Source organism: Oncorhynchus mykiss, chromosome 17, assembly GCF_057628025.1.
Source record: "Oncorhynchus mykiss isolate SJ-2025 chromosome 17, ASM5762802v1, whole genome shotgun sequence".
Lineage (NCBI taxonomy): Eukaryota > Metazoa > Chordata > Actinopteri > Salmoniformes > Salmonidae > Oncorhynchus > Oncorhynchus mykiss.
Window position 1 is genome coordinate 32,411,996 of NC_143038.1, and position 17,706 is coordinate 32,429,701.

Here is a 17,706-nt window from a genome sequence, read left to right on the forward strand (position 1 = left end):
GTTGTCCTGCAGCATTACTCTAACTCTGACTCTGTCTCTCAAACTGTGACAGTTTGTTTCTGCTTGAAGAAATTGTGTCATACTCTATGGGTGTAGGCTTTATTAAAAAGGGTCAATACGCTGTTTATTTTTTGCAAAAGTCCAAGGTTCATGGAAGTGTGTTTTTTTTTTTTGCTGTAGGAATTATGCCCTGTCAGATGGCTACTTCACGGGATGTTGGATAATATCCAACTGGGCACTTTCTCAAAGTTTGTGTCCTTTTGAGAACCGCCATTCAGTTAAAGTTAACGGCTGTTGATTCATGGAGAGCTTCTCCATGAAAACCCTTTGTGAGGATGGTCTGCTCAGGTCCTGTATTTATAAAACCGCTCAGAGTAGGAGTGCTGATCTAGGATCAGGTCCTCTAATCTTATTCATTATAATCTAAAAGACAAAACTGATCCTAGAGCATCAGCATTCTTACTCTGAGAATACAGGCCTGCTCTGCTCAGCGATACAATCTGTCCAGATCTGGAATGCTATATTACAAACTACTGTAGGAACCTTCCATCCATCACTCCGATTAGTGGAGAGACAGGAAGTGATGTCAGGTGATCCCCCACCCTAAACACCTAAGTAACTAAGTTGTTTGTACACATTAGTACTCCTTCTGCAGTCCTCTAATGGAGAAGGTTAATGAACTGTTCACAACACAGTTACATTAATGATATGCATATTAGTGGTAAGGGAAAACATTTATATAATTGCACATCACAGTATTATTTTTGAACAGTATTATATCGATATTTGACTTTTTATTGTATTTGCTACTGTAGGTAGTGTTAGCTAGCGCTAGTAGGCTGGCTGTACCTGCACCAAATAGTTTTCAGCACTTTTATTTCCACGACTCATCAATATGTGTTTTCTCATGGCTCTCTCTTGTCTCTCTGCAGCAGACATATGGTGAACAATCTGTTTGGAACATTAAATCGCAATGTCGAATCGGAATACATGCAGAATAGTGAGAATCGCAGCACATATCGTATCGGTACCAAAGTATCGTGATGAAATCATACAGTCAGGTCCCTGGTAATTCCCGGCCCTAATAAATATTCAGTGTTATATGATTATGATTGACGCCATTTAGTAGACGCTTTTATCCACAGTGACTTACAGTAGTGCTGCATACATTTACTTATGATTGGCCCCAGTGGGAATCGAACCCACAACCCTGACACTGCATGCACCATGCTCATTGTCCTATACACATTCTCAAAAACCCCTTATATTATTGCATCAATGTATCAAATCACCTGTGAGGCCAAATAGATCTGACCATGTACTGTATGCAATGAGAGTTGTAAAGTATCTGATCTGCAGCGCTGTATCTCTATGCCTGGCAGTAGCTGTGGCTCAGTCCCTCTGGCTGGCTCAGTGGATGATCCTTCATTTCCTCTGTAATCCTGCAGCCCTGGTCATGTGACGCTCATTGAAGGAGTCCCAGGGGATTAACCCACATACCTGCTGACTCGGCCTGACCTTGGCTGTGTTAGTGCTTGGGTGTGAAGCAGCATGACTGGGTGTGGCAGGCTGCAACCTTATAGCTAACACACACACACACACACACACACACACACACACACACACACACACCCACACACGTCTGTTTTACTATCCTTGATTGATTGATGAATTCCCATTCAAAATCCTATTTTCCCTAACCCTAACCTTAACCCCAGAACCTACGCCTAACTATTAAACCTAACCCCTAACCCTAACCCTATTTAAACCTAAAATAGCCTTTTTCCTCGTGGGGACTGGAGAAAAGTGCTGTGAGGGTGTTACTGAATACCAGTGGTGGTCAGAACCACCAGATGAGGGAGGACAATTGGATGACTGTCATTCATATTCCATTCACCCAGTTCAATGTAACAGTGATGGGTTTAGCCTATTACATGATACTCAAATCTTCCCTATACCCATGATGAGGTTGCTACAACCTAGCCTATGAATGACAGTTTTCCACGTACAGTTGAAGTCGGAATTTTACATACACTTAGGTTGGAGTCATTAAAACTCATTTTTCAACCACTCCACAAATGTCTTGTTAACAAACTATAGTTTTGGCAAGTCGGTTAGGACATCTACTTCGTGCATGACACAAGTAATTTTTCCAACAATTGTTTACAGACAGATTATTTCACTTTTAATTCACTGTATCACAATTCCAGTCTGAAGTTTACATACACTAAGTTAACTGTGCCTTTAAACAGCTTGGAAAATTCCAGAAAATTATGTCATGACTTTAGAAGCTTCTGATAGGCTAATTGACATAATTTGAGTCAATTTGAGGTGTATCTGTGGATGTATTTCAAGGCATAGTTTCAAACTCAGTGCCTCTTTGCTTGATATCATGGGAAAATCAAAAGCAATCAGCCAAAACCTGAGAAGAAATTGTCCTATATCGACATAACCTGAAAGGTCGCTCAGCAAGGAAGAAGCCACCGTTTCAAAACCGTCATAAAAAAGCCAGACTGTGGTTTGCAACTACACATGGGGACAAAGATCATACTTTTTGGAGAAATGTCCTCTGGTCTGATGAAACAAAAATATAACTGGCCATAATAACCATCATTATGTTTGGAGGAAAAAGGGGGAGGCTTGCAAGCCGAAAAACACCATCCCAACCGTGAAGCACGGGTGTGGCAGCATCATGTTGTAGGGATGCTTTGCTGCAGGAGGGACTGGTGCACTTCACAAAATAGATGGCATCATGAGGGAGGGAAATTATGTGGATATATTGAAGCAACATCTCAAGACATCAGTCGGGAAGTTAAAGCTTGGTTGCAAATGGGTCTTCCAAATGGACAATGACCCAGAGCATACTTCCAAAGTTGTGGCAAAATGGCTGAAAGACAACAAAGTCAAGGTATTGGAGTGGCCATCACAAAGCCCTGACCTCAATCCTATAGAAAATCTGAAAAAGTGTGTGCGAGCAAGGAGGTCTACAAACTTGACTCAGTTACACCAGCTCTGTCGGAAGGAATGGGACAAAATTCACCCAACTTATTGTGGGAAGCTTGTGGAAGGTTAACCAAAATGTTTGACCCAAGTTAAACAATTTAAAGGCAATGCTACCAAATACTAATTGAGTGTATGTAAACTTCTGACCCACTGGGAATGTGATGAAAGAAATAAAAGCTGAAATGAATCAATCTCTCTACTATGATTCTGACATGTCACGTTCTTAAAGTAAAGTGGTGATCCTAACTGACCTAAGACAGGGAATTTTTACTGGGATTAAATGTCAAGAATTGTGAAAAACTGAGTTAAAATGTATTTGGCTAAGGTGTATGTAAACCTCCGACTTTAGGTGCACACAGGTCGAGAGAAACATTTGAGGTGACAGACAGTGACACATGGACAGTTACGTTCAATACCGCCTTGCACACTCTTGCCTGAATCTACCTGATATAGGGTGTAATCATTAGTCCAACAGTTACAAACAAGAGTTTATTTTTGACAAATTCAGGTATGTTTATCCCCGTTCTGTTCTGTTTGCTTCTGTTTAAGAAACGTTTTTTCTACGGAATCGGCGGAATGAATACACCCCTGATCATGTGTAGGCACAGTTCACTTTCATAGCAGCCACGTTGTATTCCTTCTCCCATCAATGCGCTCTCCTCCCTTCACCTCTTCCCTTCACTTGTGGACTTCAGTGCACAACACATCAGCTGCTTGTGACCAGGTGAAAAAACCTTTCCAAGCCAAACCTCTGCACACAACCTACATATTTGTCACCATAGCTAAAGTAACGTCATAGTCAGCATAGCTAATAGAACTAAGGTGTTTTGTAACCCGCTACAATCATGCAGTAACGTTACAGTGTACAGTCAGCAAGCAGTTGCACTGGCGGGCCCCGGTGGCAATAAATTAGTAAAACCAAAAGCTTACCTTGGAAGTGTTCCAGTGCTGTGTTGGAAAGTCAAAGCCAGCTAGCTAACATACCATCCCTGTGTTTGAGCAGGGTGTTTCAGTAGGCTAAACTAGCTAGCTGCATTTGCTTGCTAAGTAAGTGAAACTGAAAGTAAGAAATAAAAGACTCTCTCTCTGGCTTCTCCTTCATTTTGAAATAAATGAATTTGTTAAACTGTTGAACTACTGTCTTTCTCTGTCTTTGAATCCACTACTCACCACATTTTATGCACTGCAGTGCTAGCTAGCTGTGGTTTATGCTTTCAGCACCAGATTCATTCTTTGATCCTCTGATTGGGTGGACAACATGTCTGTCACACCCTGGTCAAAGTATTTTGTGTTTATCTTTATTTATTTGGTCAGGCCAGGGTGTGGCATGGGTTTTTGTATGTGGTGTGTATGTGTGGGGATTGTAGCTAGTGGGGTGTTCTAGCTAAGTCTATGGCTGTCTGAAGTGGTTCTCAATCAGAGGCAGGTGTTTATCGTTGTCTCTGATTGGGAACCATATTTAGGCAGCCATATTCTTTGAGTTTGTCGTGGGTGATTGTCCTTAGTGTCCTGATGTCATTGTTCTGTGTTAGGATACACAAGTATAGGCTGTTTCGGGTTTTGTTAAGTTTATTGTTTTGGTAGTGTTTGTGTTTAGTGTGTTAATTCATTAAACATGGATTGCAATAGACACGCCGCATTTTGGTCCGACTCTCCTACTCATACAGAAAACCGTTACAATGTCAGTTCATGCTGCAAGCGCTCTGATAGTCTATGGATGGGGGTGAGGAGCATAAGCCTACTAGGTTTTGCAAAATAGTGTGATTCAATTGGTGACGTGATTATATGTCGTATAGTTTTGTCTAATATGATAACTTTTTAAATGTTTTACCATCTTCATTTTTAGGAAATTCACTGAGGACTGTCCTCCCCTTCCTCCACTCAGGGGCCTCTACTGCTGAATACTACTATTGTGATGAAAGAGTAGTGATAGGATCCCACTGTTTGCTGAGCCCGCTCTGTTTGTGTGTGTGTGTGTGCGTGCGTGCGTGTGTGTGTATACGTGCGTCCATCTGCCTGTGTGTGTGCCCGTGTGTGAGTGTGTGTGTGACACATTTCCCCAGTACCCTAAGGCTCACCTAGTCTCACCTGGCTGGCAGTGGGGCCCCCTGCTCTGCTGACGTTAATAATTCACAGTGACCCTGGGCCACACTAACCTTCACTGTTCAACGCCAGCCATTTAGTATCACCTGGCTGCTTCTCCTCTACTGAGCAGCATCATTATGATGACCAGCTACTACGCTGTGTACTAATGATGACCTCCATCTTTGTTTATTAATCATCATACAGTAGGCACTCAATCACAGTTGTTTGGTTGTTGTTTTTTTACGGTGAAGGTTAGGACAGGACAGGTTAGACACGGTCCCCTGGCCAGGCTGCGTTCCAAATGGTACACTATTCCCTATGTAATGCACTACTTTTGACCTGTGCATTACATAGACGGGTTGGTTGTTTAGCAACAAAACCGACGCGTGCGTAGCTATGGGTCAAAACAGACGGGGTTGGCTTAAACTGTTGACAACATGTCAACTTTTTCGTTTGAAAACATAAATAATTGAAAACCGAAATAAATTTGCGCAATGAGTCTCTCAAATACATTGTTACAGTGGTTGGTTAGCTAGCTAGCAAATTTGAGCCAGTAGCATAGATGTGACATCAGTCAAAACACCTCAAAACAAGACAATGTATCAAAAACGAGCTAAAACTAACTGAAACGAGCCACTTAAACGATTCCCCACATGGCATTTTCTTGTCGTTGTTGCTAGCTATCTGGCCAGCCGGAATCACAACAACACACGGCCTTCTGGCCCATTGAAGCTCCCGCCTCGTTTTTGCGATGTTCCCAGCTAACTCGTCAATAGTGCCTTAAAGAGGGCATGCTGTAGGCCAGTGCTTTTCAATCCCTAGGCGTTTCTCCTAGGGGAACCCTAGGCGTTTCACAATTGTGTTGTTGCCCTGAACTAGCACACCTGATTCACCTAAGGGCTTGATGATTAGTTGACAGGTTGAATCAGGTGTGCAAGCTCTGGAACTGTTCAAATACATGTAACGGCTGGGGGTCCCCGAGGAGGGGTTTTAAAAATGCTGTTGTAGGAAACGCAGGGGAATAAAGAACAAAGCTGTTTGAGTGGGGTGAAAGTGGTTATTAATAGCTGTCAAGCGAGCACTTTTGTGAGTGACAAGTGACAGAAAGATATGAGGAGCGGGGCCAGAGGTGTGAAGTGAGAGAGAGAAAGAGCGGGAGAGAAAGAGAGAGGGAGAGAGAGAGGAGAACAAGAGGGAGAGTTTATGTGTATGTGTGTGACAGAGAGGGAGAGTGCGTGTGTGTGTGTGACAGAGAGGGAGAGTGTGTGTGTGTGAGAGAGAGAGAGAGAGAGAGAGAGAGAGAAGTAGAGAAAAGAGAGAACAAGACAACGAGAGAAAGAGGGGATGAATTCATATTGACAATGACCACCTGAGAAATTCCTGGCCACTGGAGTGTGTTTTGGCATTTAATGACGGCTGACATTTCATGGTCCCAGTGTGTGTTCCTACACCCAGTAGAGAGAGCATGTGGGAGAGAAGGTCCTGCTGGGAACTGATTATCTGGCAGGAGTATCCTAGATGGCGGCGTCCCCATGACACCCTATTCCCTTATAGTGAACGGCCAGGGCCCATAGGTTTCTGGTCAAAAGTAGTGCACTATATAGGGAACAGGGTGCCATTTGAGACACATCCGATGTGTGTGTTTGAGATTTGGTGACAAACTCTGTGCCGGCCTGAGTAGGATTATTATATCATTATGATAGGCTAAATTGATAGGTTTTTCTAGGTATTATGAAGGAATGTTGATTTGCACCTAATCTGTATGAATCTCACATTTCTATATGAGAACGTGTCAACAAGCAATTTCTGTGCCTGTGTGTGTGCCTGTGTGTGTGCCTGTGTGTGTGCCTGTGTGTGTGCCTGTGTGTGTCTTTGTGTATATGTGTCTGTGTATGTATTTGTATTTATTATGGATCCCCATTACAGCTACTCTTCCTGGGGTCCAGCAAAATTAAGGCAGTTAAAAAAACATTACAATACATTCACAACAGATTTCACAACACATTAAGTGTTTGCCCTCAGGCCCCTGTGTGTGTTTGTGATGATCTGTGTGTGTCACTCACAGTAAGTATCCGTGTTTGTCTGTCTCCGTGCGTTTCTGTTTGTATATTGGTGTTATGGTTGCGTGTGTTTCCCAGTCTTCCTGCCTCTCTTGACCTCCCCGTCTATGATTCAGATGAGACTGTGTCCTCTCTGGCTCCCTCCGTAGGTGACAAGTGTTGACGCTTCTATAACCTCCTGTACCCTTTCCCTAGTGTCTTTATTTGTGCTTCACACTTTCATCATTTCACATTTGCTGTTGACATTCTGATGACATTTCAGGTAGTTATGGGCTGCCCTGTCTGTCTTAAACACACATGTACAAACATGCATAGGCACACACGTTCCCATACACATACACACTCATGCAAGCGAACGCACACACGCACGTACGCACTCAATGGTTCAATGACTAAGCAGGCTCCTCTGTGAGTGTGAGGGGATCAATCGTGGTGACCTTTTTCCTTTGGATAACCTGCTGTTCTCAACCCCTGATTATTGCCGGCGGGGAAAGACTAGCTCTTCCGGCCCCAAGGACTGAACTCCGACCCTGCCGGGATGGAAGGACCTCTACCCATAGAATTTGAATATTAGAATGTATAACCACTAAGCATCTTGCTGTGGCTCCAGAACCACACAACTACAATTCTGTTTCTCCAATTCTATTTCTGTATGTCCAGAACCATTCATTGTGACTGCAATAGATACTCTGCTACTGTACACTGAGTGTAGAAAGCATTAGGAACACCTTGACAAAGGCTGTCCAGGTGGATCCAGGTGAACGCTATGATCCCTTATTGATGTCACTTGTTAAATCCACTTCAATCAGTGTAGTTGAAGGGGAGGAGACCGGTTCAAGAAGGATTTTTAAGCTTTGAGGCAATTGAGACATTGATTGTGTATGTATGCCATTCAGAGGGTGAATGGGCAAGACAAAATATTTAAAGTGCCTTTAAAAACGGGTGTAGTCGTTTCACGCTCAACAGTTTCCCGTGTGTATCAAGAATGGTCCACCACCCAAAGGACATCCAGCCAACTTGACACAACTGTGGGAAGCATTGGAGTCAACATGGGCCAGCATCCCTGTGGTACGCTTTCGACACCTTGTAGAGTCCATGCCCCGACTAATTGAGGCTGTTCTGAGGGCAAAAGGGGGGGTGCAACTCAATAGTAGGAAGGTTTTCCTAATGTTTTGTACACTCAGTGTATATCTCTTTGCGGAAAAACAAAGTGCTTCATGAAACCTACATCTCTCCTCCCACCCTCATCCTACACTGACACCTACACACCTCTCTCTCTCTTTCGTCGCTGATCCTAGACCAGCCATTTCAAGGCAGCTCTCGGCTTACCCTCTGCAGTTTCCATATGACAGGTTATGACCAGTGACCACCAGGAAACAGGCTGGTCTGCTACCTGTATCTGGGCCCAGTGATGCAGCATTTCCGTGTTGTGAGGCCTGGGGGGCCTCTCTCTGGTTTCTGTCCCAGTATCCCTCCTCCTTCTCTTCACCCCGCCTCACCAGAGGGTGCGTCCCAAATGGCCCCCTACTCCCTGCCGATGTAGTGCACTACTATATTTTCACGCCGCTTAAAGCCAGGGTACTGTAACGGGAAGGGTGTGTGCTATTGTGTTCGAGGGCCTATTGCTTTCTAATGAGCTGACCTGTGCTGCTACACCCCCCGCTGCTTAATGAGGTTAACAACTCACTAACGAGATCATCTCACTAACGAGATCATCTCACTGACGAGCTGAGCTAGCCCACCCCGCACAAGACACACACGCAAATGAGACCCACGCGCACATATGCGGGCACGCGCGCACATACGCACACGTGCCGGGGTGCACACGCACAAAGATACGTCTGTGTGGGTGTGATTGAGGAGGTCGGACTTTGACGTGGGTGCCGTTATGTACGCGACACAATTCGTTCCGGTAGCGATGTAGCTACACGTTAAACGGCACAGATATGACTCCGCTGCTTTCCACAGTCGTCGTCGTCCTTTGTGAACCGGTGGAGTGTTTATGGCGCTCTAATGCCTGGGACTGCCTGTGTTGTTATTGGACGTCGCTCTAACACACAGTATGACAGGCAGCACCATCTGTGTTGTTTTGTGTGTGTGGAGGGTGGTAAGGGTGTGTATTTGTGTGTGTGTGTGTGCCTCAGTTTGCTACTTCTTCCTGTAAACCCAGGCCATCATTCATTGACAAAGACTTTCTGTAGCAACACAGCATCCTATCCTATGGGGGGCGCTTATCTAGTGACCCATTGTCATCCATACATTACTGGCTTCATAATCATCCTTCTCTTGCTTACAAATCCTAATCTGTTTTTTGCATCGATTTCATGAGGTTGTTGCAGGCTGGTGTTAGTCTTGTCCAGACTGTGCGTTTGGGAGAGGGGAGAGGAGGGGAGGGGAGAGGAGAGAGGAGGGATGGGAGAGAGACAGAAAGAGGTGAGGAGAGGGGCAGTCATTCACAGTGGGCAGTAATCTGTACTTTGTTCTGGGGGAAGTGTTTACAGGTTCTAGAAATGTCTGGATGTCTCAGAAGCCCAAAGGTGCAATGTCCTAAATGGGACCTATTATCCTTCTACACAGGGACTGATTGTGTGTGTGTGTGTGTGTGTGTGTGTGTGAGAGAGAGAGATTTACACTGCTGTAAAAGCCAAAGCACTCTCTACATAAACAACTCTCCTTTCCCTTCTCAGCCCTCTGGTTTGGCTATGTTCTCTCCCTCTACTCCCCCTCTCTCTCTTTCTCCTCTTTATTTTATTTCTCTATTTTCTCTCTCTTTCACTTTCTATCCTCTTTCTCTCTTTCACTCTCCTTTCTCTCTCTCTGTCTCTCTTTATCTCGTTTTCTCTCTTATCTCTCTGTGTGTGTGTCTCTCTCTACCCTCTTTCCCCCTCTGTCTCCAACACAGTGATATTATGCTGATTCAGTAAAGGAGCAAGAGAGGGGGACATTTGGCAGCACAAACGTGTGACAGGAAGCGAGCTGCTCAAACGCTTATTAGCATCTCATATTAGCATTTTACATTAGCATCCTCTTTATGAACGCAGCCGCCCAAAAGGCTAAAGGGACTTCCTGCTGTTTGGGTGTCAGCCATTGATAAGCCTGTAGTTGATGGATGGGGGTCAACCAGCTGACATTTCAGTACACAGGGACCACACACACACACACACACACACACACATACTCACTCTCCTCAGGCCAACTTCTTCACATGTTTATGTGCCATGTTACTGTGTTAGGATGGTTGAGTGAGTCCGAATATGCATGTATGGGTGTGGAGTCTGAATATGCATGTATTGGTGTGGAGTCTGAATATGCATGTAAGGGTATGGATTCTGCATGTATGGGTGTGGAGTCTGAATATGCATGTATGGGTGTGGAGTCTGAATATGCATGTATGGGTGTGGTATCTGAGTATACATGTATGGGTGTGGGGTCTGAATATACATGTATGGGTGTGGAGTCTGAATATGCATGTATGGGTGTGGTATCTGAGTATACATGTATGGGTGTGGAGTCTGAATATGCATGTATGGGTGTGGAGTCTGAATATGCATGTATGGGTGTGGGGTCTGAATATGCATGTATGTGTGTGGGGTCTGAATATGCATGTATGTGTGTGGGGTCTGAATATGCATGTATGTGTTTGGGGTCTGAATATGCATGTACAGTGCCTTGCGAAAGTATTCGGCCCCCTTGAACTTTGCGACCTTTTGCCACATTTCAGGCTTCAAACATAAAGATATAAAACTGTCTTTTTTTGTGAAGAATCAGCAACAAGTGGGACACAATCATGAAGTGGAACGACATTTATTGGATATTTCAAACTTTTTTAACAAATCAAAAACTGAAAAATTGGGCGTGCAAAATTATTCAGCCCCCTTAAGTTAATACTTTGTGGCGCCACCTTTTGCTGCGATTACAGCTGTAAGTCGCTTGGGGTATGTCTCTATCAGTTTTGCACATCGAGAGACTGAATTTTTTTCCCATTCCTCCTTGCAAAACAGCTCGAGCTCAGTGAGGTTGGATGGAGAGCATTTGTGAACAGCAGTTTTCAGTTCTTTCCACAGATTCTCGATTGGATTCAGGTCTGGACTTTGACTTGGCCATTCTAACACCTGGATATGTTTATTTTTGAACCATTCCATTGTAGATTTTGCTTTATGTTTTGGATCATTGTCTTGTTGGAAGACAAATCTCCGTCCCAGTCTCAGGTCTTTTGCAGACTCCATCAGGTTTTCTTCCAGAATGGTCCTGTATTTGGCTCCATCTTCCCATCAATTTTAACCATCTTCCCTGTCCCTGCTGAAGAAAAGCTGGCCCAAACCATGATGCTGCCACCACCATGTTTGACAGTGGGTATGGTGTGTTCAGGGTGATGAGCTGTGTTGCTTTTACGCCAAACATACGCCAAACATAACGTTTTGCATTGTTGCCAAAAAGTTCAATTTTGGTTTCATCTGACCAGAGCACCTTCTTCCACATGTTTGGTGTGTCTCCCAGGTGGCTTGTGGCAAACTTTAAACAACACTTTTTATGGATATCTTTAAGAAATGGCTTTCTTCTTGCCACTCTTCCATAAAGGACAGATTTGTGCAATATACAACTGATTGTTGTCCTATGGACAGAGTCTCCCACCTCAGCTGTAGATCTCTGCAGTTCATCCAGAGTGATCATGGGCCTCTTGGCTGCATCTCTGATCAGTCTTCTCCTTGTATGAGCTGAAAGTTTAGAGGGACGGCCAGGTCTTGGTAGATTTGCAGTGGTCTGATACTCCTTCCATTTCAATATTATCGCTTGTACAGTGCTCCTTGGGATGTTTAAAGCTTGGGAAATCTTTTTGTATCCAAATCCGGCTTTAAACTTCTTCACAACAGTATCTCGGACCTGCCTGGTGTGTTCCTTGTTCTTCATGATGCTCTCTGCGCTTTTAACGGACCTCTGAGACTATCACAGTGCAGGTGCATTTATACGGAGACTTGATTACACACAGGTGGATTGTATTCATCATCATTAGTCATTTAGGTCAACATTGGATCATTCAGAGATCCTCACTGAACTTCTGGAGAGAGTTTGCTGCACTGAAAGTAAAGGGGCTGAATAATTTTGTACGCCCAATTTTTCAGTTTTTGATTTGTTAAAAAAGTTTGAAATATCTAATAAATGTCGTTCCACTTCATGATTGTGTCCCACTTGTTGTTGATTCTTCACAAAAAAATACAGTTTTATATATTTATGTTTGAAGCCTGAAATGTGGCAAAAGGTCGCAAAGTTCAAGGGGGCCGAATACTTTCGCAAGGCACTGTATGGGTGTGGGGTCTGAATATGCATGTATGTGTGTGGGGTCTGAATATGCATGCATGAATGTGTGTGGGGTCTGAATATGCATGTATGTGTGTGGGGTCTGAATATGCATGTATGTGTGTGGGGTCTGAATATGCATGTATGGGTGTGTGCTCCTGAGTGTGTAATGTATATTATTCAAAATATGTACATGCCCCCTTTTTCCGCCTCACACCCACACCAACACAAACACATCACACGCACTCTCTGACCATATTCCACATTTTCCATCTCATTTAGGTTTTCCACGTAAATGCAAACTGCACAGATGGTTAGTTCTGAGAGCCCTGCCTGCACCTGTTTATATTTAGCTCCTCAGTAGAGCACTTGAGGGAGAGAAAAAAACAAAGCGTGTTTCGTTTGTTTGGCATGCCAATGACTCCCTCGCCTTCTCGCTTCAACAGCCAACTACATTGAACAAAAATATAAAATGCAACATGTAAAGTATTGGTGACATGTTTCATGAGTTGAAATAAAAGATCCCAGACATTTTCCATACGCACAAAATGCTTATTTCAATCAAATTTTGTGCACAAATATGTGTACATCCTGTTAGTGAGCATTTCTCCTTTTCTTGGCATATCATATCAAGAAGCTGAAAAAACAGCATGATCATTACACAGGTGCGCCTTGTGCTGGTGACAAAAGACCACTCTACAATGCCACAGATATCTCAAGTTTTGAGGGTGTGGACAATTGACATGCTGACTGCAGGAATGTCCACCAAAGCTCTTGCCAGAGAATTGAATGTACATTTCTCTACCATAAGCCGCCATCCAACGTTGCTTTAGACAATTTGGCAGTACGTCCAACTGGCCTCACAACCGCATACCAAGTGTGTGGCGTCGTGTGGTCGAGCGGTTTGCTGATGTCAGTATTGTGAACAGAGTGCCCCATGATGGTGGTGGGGGTTATGGTATGGGCAGGCATAAGCTACAGACAACGAACACAGTTGCATTTTATTGATGGCAATTAGAATGCACAGATGCATATCTGTATTCCCAGTCGTGTCAAATCCATAGATTAGGACCTAATGAGTTTATTTCAATTGACTGATTTCCTTACATGATCTGTAACTCCGCAAAATCTTTGAAACGGTTGCATGTTGCGTTTACATTTTGTTTCAGCGGGATTTGGGCAGAATTGGTGAAGACATTATCTGGCTCACAGGGTGCTGTGGTTAGAGATACTCTCTGCTGCTTATGTAATACAGGATGACCTATAACCCCCTCCATCTCTCCCCTTGGTTGTGTTGTTGGCCATTTGATTGTGTTTGCTGGTGGGATGCGTCCGAAATGGCACGCTATACCCTATGTAGTGCACTACTTTTGACCAGAGCACGGTACACTACATAGGGAAGAGGGTAGGCACTTTCGGACACAGATTCTGTATCAGATATGTTGATTGGTCAGGCTTGGTGGCTATTGTTGTGAGTGGCTAATAGACCTTCAGTATCACAAGAGCCGTATGTTAGCTTCGTCCTTGAAAAATACAGACTCGTTCATTTTCCCCCTGTCTCTCTCGCCAAACCTTTGACAACATCCTTTTTTTTTATCGCCTTCCCAGCTGGAGAAAATTGCATTTTCCAACTGCCCACTTAGATCAAAATGCGCTCTAAAAATCTCTGGATCTGACGGTAGCCAAATGTACGGTGTCCACATTATGATAGTCTCAGCAGGACGGAGTCTGAGGCTGTCCTAATATGGACACCATACAATTGGCTAACGTCAGAACTGTTTCCCAGCTCTGTAACGTCATCGACTGATTATCCAGTTTCTGTTATAGGTGTCCTGATATGGACACTGCACACATGGCAGTAGGGAACAGCATAATGCTGGTGTCGTGTTTCTTTTCATATCTCTAATGGTTTCTATACATCGTGTCTAAATGATGTCTCTGCCTAGATCATTAGCAGCCATGTTGCACACAGTCCCTAATTAAACCATTACCAACCATGGGAAACATGCTGTAACCATCACCATTATTAGGATGTATAGTTTAGGCCATCATCATTAATAGGCTCGTCCTATCTGTGCACTTATAACCTATGTCTAGTAACAGTCGGATTTGTTGGGGTTAGGTAGCTAGGTGGTTTTGTGCAATTATTATTTTATGCTCGACTATATTCTGATTGGCAGGAAGATGGATGCGCTCACTCTGCATCATTTGGTGTGTGCGGTCATCTCCGAACACAGTGAACGTGCCCCTTGCCGGCCCTTCTTCATTCCCGTTCATGTAGCGCTGTTAGATTTTAACATCCATCGGTATCCCTCTACTAAATGTGTGAGTCTCGGAGTGTTTGGAAAGGTGTGCCAGATATGTTTGAGAGAACGGTGTGTGTGTGTGGTGCTCAGGTACAACTCAGTGTTTCTGCACCTCATGTTGTTACACAACCATAGCAGAGCACCCCCCGCCACCCCCCCCCCACCCCACCCCACCCCCCATGGGGGCACACTGGGTTACTAATGAGCCTAGGCTGGAGAACACAAGCAAGGAATCACACACACACACACACACACACACACACACACACACACACACACACAGCTCTAATCTTGTCCACCAGCCGGCTCTCTCGAACCGTCGGGTTTCATAGCGCCTCAGAACGCGGACTTGACTGGAAGTCTATTGCAGGAGCGGACGAAACAACCGCTGGTTTTAATTGGCTGATCTCTCTGTCCATTCACCATCCAGCATAACCCTTAGAACGTCCTGCCGACATTGTGGACTTCAATGAGCGAGCAGCGCAAGTGATGCAAAGTATGCATCTTAGAAATAGCTTCCACATACGTGCTTTGTATGCCCCCGAACTCGATTGGGCTTCCCAAAAAACAATATGGCTATTGTGATCGATCGTTTATTTTGATTGCCGATTTTCGCCATATTTCAAAGTCCCATCTAATACAGCTGTAGCAGCCTCGCCCCCTCTCCTGCCTCGACATCAACCACACCCCTTTCAAGTCCCGCTTTGTTGCGCGGTTTTCACAGGTTCTATGCGCCTGCCATTATTTTCTGGGACTGAGGTTAACACAGCTCTAACCTGTTAACAATCACTGTTCATGCACCTACAGCACAGTCTCACACTTGCACATTTACAATACAGGTGTACATTGACTGATATAAACCCTTGCACACACTGACACCCCAAAAAGCAGTCGCATACCCCCGCACTGTTGTATTTACACAATCATACGAAACTCCAATACATTCACTGATTCACTTTCGTCAGATGAGAAGGCCAAGGCAGAGGAGCTGAGTAGTGGCGAGAGTGGCACTCCCAGGCCTTATTGCTGGAGAGACTGTACCTGTTAACCGCTGTTCTTTGGGGCCCTCAGATTAACATCCATATCAGACTGTCTGTTAGTCAGGAGCCTCCAGGGCCCATGGCCCAGACACACAGATGAAGTGACTACATTATTTCCCTGAATGTGGCACTTTTAGCTTGCTCGTTCTCTCTCTTTTTTTCATGATCAATTCTATTTCCTTATCTCCTCCCTCCTTGTAACATAAACACTCTCTCTCTACACATTTTATGCAGGGAGCAGGTTGCAGGTAGAGTAACTCACTTGTAACTTGCCATTCCTCATGCTGCTGCTGCACACTCAATTCTGGAGTGTAACCAAAATCCGAACACATTTTCAGCTCAAAATGTGACATTTAAAGTATGCTGCAGTGAATTATGGGAGCGTAGCAGTGGTGTCCTCCACTCTACGATGGGATCATTTAACACCTGTGTTGTGCTTTCCTTTATGAGCTTTATGCTGTGGGACTGTTTTGTAGTCTATTGTTATAGTCTTTATTTCCTCCTCGGAGGTTAAAGAAGGCACCATAACAATAAAGGAGGGTGTCCTAATATGGACACCGTATAAAGATAGGATCTATGGTACAGTGGTATCGATGGTAATCGGCTATAGAGGTGTTTATGAGGTTATTTGTTATCGCCTTGACGCCAACAATGCACGTTACACACAGATGCCATTTCTCCATGCCTTGAGGCTCTGGGCCCAGCTTCACAAGGCGTCGAAGAGTATGGTTGCTATCTAGGATCAGTTTAGCCTTTTAAATCATTAATGAATAAGATTTCATGGACAGGGAGGGAGGGGCCTGATCCTGGATCGCTTTGTGAATGCGGGCCCTGGGCTACAAACATGGTGCCACCATCTCTCGTTGTGCTTTTCATAACCTGGTAATAGAAGCATTTAAATGTTCCCGTTGATCTGAGAATAAAATAACTCCTGCTGAGACTAAGGCTGTCCTAATACGGACACCGTAGTTCTGTCTCATTGATCAGCTCTTTTAATCGGAAATGGAATCTGTTTCTGCTAATATCCTGTCTTTGATGGGTTTACACCCTTTTTTTTTCCTCAGGCAGAATGTTGACATAATCAATACCTCCATAGAGGTGTGGTGGCAGTGCATTGGAGACTATCTGGTTGTGTCCAAAATGGCACCCTATTCCTTAAATAGTGAACTGCATTTGACCAGGGCCCATAGGAATCAGGTAAAAAGGAGTGCGCTAAATAGGAATATAGGATTTAGGGTGCCATTTTGGATTAACCCCGCTGTTGATTGAATGTGAGGGGTGACAGTCTGTATCTAACTCTCTGTTGATGAGTGTTATCTGCTCCGTGAAGGGCTGATTACATCTGAACAGTTGACTGTGGAACTAATTGCAGTTGGGTCTCTGTGTCTCAACACTAATAACCGTAGTGCTGATTTGTATTCATGCAGCGGCCGTCCTCCTATGTGCTTCAAAGCGCTTAACATTGTCTGGTGATTAAGTCTTCTCATGCAGATGAAAGGGTTGACTTCAACAACTACAGGGGTTTGAGTCCTTTAGCCAGCTCTGACCTAACCTGTCTGTGCTGTGGCTGCGGCTGCTGCTCGAAGTACCTGATCTGACCTCAAACAAGCTTCTTCATAGGTATATCTTAGATAGTTTGCCCAAAATCTAGGAAGGAACATCTTTCTTGAACCGAGACTTTATCCCAACGGCCGGCTTGTTTTAATCGGAGGCCAATTTATCACAATTTCTGATCCTTTTAATCCGTCTTTATTATGCTGGTCTTTGGCCATATGGTGTGAGAGGGTGGCTATTTCTTTCATTTAGTAATGGTATCCTAAGATGCTTTCAGTTTTTTATACCCCTCCATCACTCCCTCTTTATCGAATCAATTTTTAGCAAGAGTAACCAGTCTTCCTCCATATGTGTTGACTCTCA

General features: G+C 44.2%; 1 protein-coding gene across 2 annotated transcripts in view; it reads left to right on the forward strand.

Moving 5' to 3' along the window:
• Positions 1-17,706, forward strand: part of bsnb (bassoon (presynaptic cytomatrix protein) b) — a 120,879-nt gene that overhangs the window by 61,322 nt on the left and 41,851 nt on the right. The window lies entirely within an intron of this gene.